The sequence below is a fragment of the Dermacentor andersoni genome, chromosome 7 (assembly GCF_023375885.2).
Source record: "Dermacentor andersoni chromosome 7, qqDerAnde1_hic_scaffold, whole genome shotgun sequence".
Classification (NCBI taxonomy): Eukaryota; Metazoa; Arthropoda; class Arachnida; order Ixodida; family Ixodidae; genus Dermacentor; species Dermacentor andersoni.
Window position 1 is genome coordinate 96530943 of NC_092820.1, and position 3824 is coordinate 96534766.

Below are 3824 nucleotides of genomic sequence, written 5' to 3' on the forward strand. Positions count from 1 at the left end.
AGCCTATGCTGATATACTTTGAAATAACATCGTCGTCAATCTGTCATGATCATACAGTCGTCGGGACATATTCATTGTCGTACCTTCGTCAAGAAGCCGTCGCTGTAATATTATCGTCGTCATTCTTCCTTCCTCATCCGACTCTTGTCATGCCGTAAACATTGCGCAATAGCCTTCATACCATTTTTGTCATGCCTACATCGTCTGGCTGCTGTGTTAACACCGCAGTCGCTTCACCAGCGTCATGCCATTCTCGTCATGCCGTCGTCGTCAAGCCGTCATCGCCATACCAAACTCTTCGTTCAATCTACTTTAATGTTTCTTTGCCTTTCTGTCGTATTATATTTTCGTTGTTATTATATTTTTTATACCTTATATGGTGTTTCCGCCGTTATTATCATGTATTAAGCCGTTATGATGCCATTGTTGTCATGCTAACGCAGTCATCACGCCATCTTGAAGCGGCGCCATCGCGCCGCTTTAAAATGCATCCCTTGTCGCGCTAACATTCCCAGTAAGTCATGAGTCTCGTACATGCTTGTGGTTATTTCATTTCGCCGCCGAATGAATAATAACACGGCCAAGGTGGACTAAGTAAGCCGCGTCCTTAAAGACATCGCTGACGATGCTTTGACATTGCTCGTCTTTAAATACTGTTGAATCGTTGAAGACGTTCAGTGTTCAGGCGTTTTCAAGACATGAAGAGTCGCCGCATTGTTCGACAACTGATTCCGTGTTCAAATACTGCCGCCTTGTCCTCATGCGCACACCTTCAGCCGCCAACTCGGCAGCCCACCACCGATAGCCTTCTCTGCATCGTGTGTCGGGAAATTCACGCCGCACTGTGCGTTGTGAAACCGAGGTGGCGTCTCCACCTTCCTATTTCGGACGCGCTTCCCGCAATTTTCGGGCGACAATCTCTTCAATCTAAGCCGTTCTTAGGCAAGAGCTGGTTAACGTAGGACTACAGTCCATGGGCTCGCGTACTCACCCTCACGAGAGTGTGTTGCTCCGAAATACATCAATATTTCACCACCATCTTCATTTGGGCCAGTGGAGAACCCGAGACGACAAGCCCATCTGCTTTCATTGCCAGGGCGTGGAACGTATTTCTCGTGGCTACCGATATCACCAACCTTCATCCGCTCGCTCATTTTTTTCAACATTGCCACGGCGACAGCCTCCCTCTGGAGTTTTCCGCTCGTAACAGCTCATCGCTCCGAGACCCTGTTGCACCAACCCAACGCTCTACATGTTCACCTACCCTAACGATCGCTGTTCGCGGTCACCTCTGCTCCACCGCTATGCATCGCAGCATCACTCTGGATACTTTTCCTAAGAAAACTAAATATAGCAGCCTCCAGAGGTTCTACTGCATTGGATCCCCGACCTTTAACCTTGCCGATGCACGAGAACCGACTTGCCCTAGGAGACTTGTCCGTTACTGCACTTATCGCCTGCAGTGTACATATTTGTATCCCCAGTTCTGATCTTCGTGAACGGTTAGACAAAGTGCTGATACATACCGATGTGCGTGTCGCTGACGGCGGACCTCCGGCCATGCTCGGAATGTGAACTGCACGTGTGTATGCTTTCGGTCACTCTACTTCCGTTTCGTTTCATGTTCTTCTGCACTGCCCTCATGGCGTAATCCTTGGACTTTGTTTTTTGTCTGACGACTCCGTTGGAATTGCCTGCTCAGCCGGTGTCGCTAAACTTTCCCACTTCACCAGACGTTTTCGACACATCCCAGAGCTAGGTCTCTTCTGCGGAGTTTCTTCGTTCGCCACCCTGAACACCGATTTCTATTTTTGCTGTACCCTGACTCAGTGTACCGAATGGTGAACTCTCTTCACTACGCAGTATGTTTTCAGGTTCTCCCCCAAGACATAGCTTTGGCCACATTTTCGCCATCAAAGAAGTGTTGATTTCATTGCTGTCGCCTGACCCTCCTCAGACAATCATTTCCGCCAACGCAGCCACTTCTCCACCAGTACAAAAGAATAATTGCTCTGGACCTTCTACCCCCACAAGTGTACGACCTTTGGCATTTGATCGTGACCTACGACGACATTTTCGACTTCAGTGGCCGTTTTTAGATGAAATCGCTCGATGAAATCTCTACAGTATATGCATGCAATTCACCGGCGACCTTATCGCGTGTCTTCATCGGTGCTCCAAGGTATTCATCAAGAAGCTGACAAGATGCTTACAAAAGGCATCATGGAGCTGTTCAAGAGCACGTGAGTTTCCGCAGTTGTCTTAGTTAAAAATAAGGACAACAGTTGACAATTCTTCATTGATTGTGGACATTGCAATAAAATCACCAAGAAAGATGCCTGTGCTCTTCCACGCATTGATGACGCTCCTGATTGCCTTCACGGAGCGACCTATTTTTCCTCCATAGAATTGAGCTATGGTTACTGGCATATCGCCGTGGAAGAAAGAGACTGTGATTACAAAGAAGGCGCCAAATAAAACAACAGACCAAGGAAGGAGACACGAGACAACCACGTAGGCGCCTGAACTAGAGATGAAGTCACTTAGCACGTGCTGGTGGGCGAGTTGGTTATGCATGGTTACAAAAAGGGTGCCAAATAAAACAACAGACGAAGGAAGGAGACACGAGACAACTACGTAGACAACTACGTCTCGTGTCTCCTTCCTTCGTCTGTTGTTTTATTTGGCGCCCTCTTTGTAATCATGCATAACCAACTCGCACACCAGCACGTGCTAAGAGACTGTGAAAAGAATGCATTTGTGACACGTCATTGCAGAGCGTCGGAGCTTTCTCTCACTAACTCTTGGGCCGCATTTCACATACTGTAGGGCAGGAACTTGCATATTTAGTATCGGTAGTGTTGGGTTGTTCTACGCTCACGTTAAGTTCTCCTTTTTCAATGCGAACGCATGTGTATGCCTAGCCAACGAATAAACCCATCCGTCCTTCCCTTTGTAACGTAAGACGAATCCCTATAACAAAATTTATCTATGGAAGAAAATAAATTCAAAAGGAAGAAAACATTTGTGTTTGTGAGCTTCAAAACTATGACCCCACGCTCAGAGGTGTCTTACGAACTGGGCTAAACATCCCCGCTTGCAGAATATGAGTAATCTGAACCGTATGAATGTGTTGTACAAGCGGTAGGAAACAAATATGAAAGGAGAACAGTTTCCATAATTGCTTTCCCAAACGTTTTGCTGGTCGTGGGATAAAAGCTATTTCTAGGACATGCAGCGTAAACTTGGATCATTCTAGACATCAAGGAGATTCTGATTTTGCGAAAATTTCTTGCCAAGCACGCCACACTGCAGAGGCGTTTCACAGCTCGCGGGATGCGCCTTCCGTGAGAAGCTCAAGTTATACGGGATCCAAACAACACGCTGTTTGTCACAGCCAGATAGCGGCCCCCAGTAAGAAAATGCAACATTTATTTCAAGTACAGCCGAGTGCCCAATACCTGGCGTTAATTTTTGAGAACGCAGGTGTACTTTAGGTTGTTACGTAGATTTTTTTGAAGCAAATGCATCGACCACCAGTCAATGTCTGGCACATTTCTTAAATGCAAATGAAGGCTGCATTACTCTTTTGCACCTTGCAGAATAGCATATCTAACATTTCGCCGAAACAGATGGTTCCGCCGGAAAGCCACAAACAATATGCAAATGCTCGGTATCAGAGCAAAGGGTTCGATCCGCATTCGCTGCGCACCTGCGACGTGCGTTCACAATGGTGCTGTGCAAGCGAAATAGATGTTCAAGCATCTGCTCCACGCGTATGGCGTATGGAGCGCTCACTAAAGCCTGAAATTGATTTCTTCCAT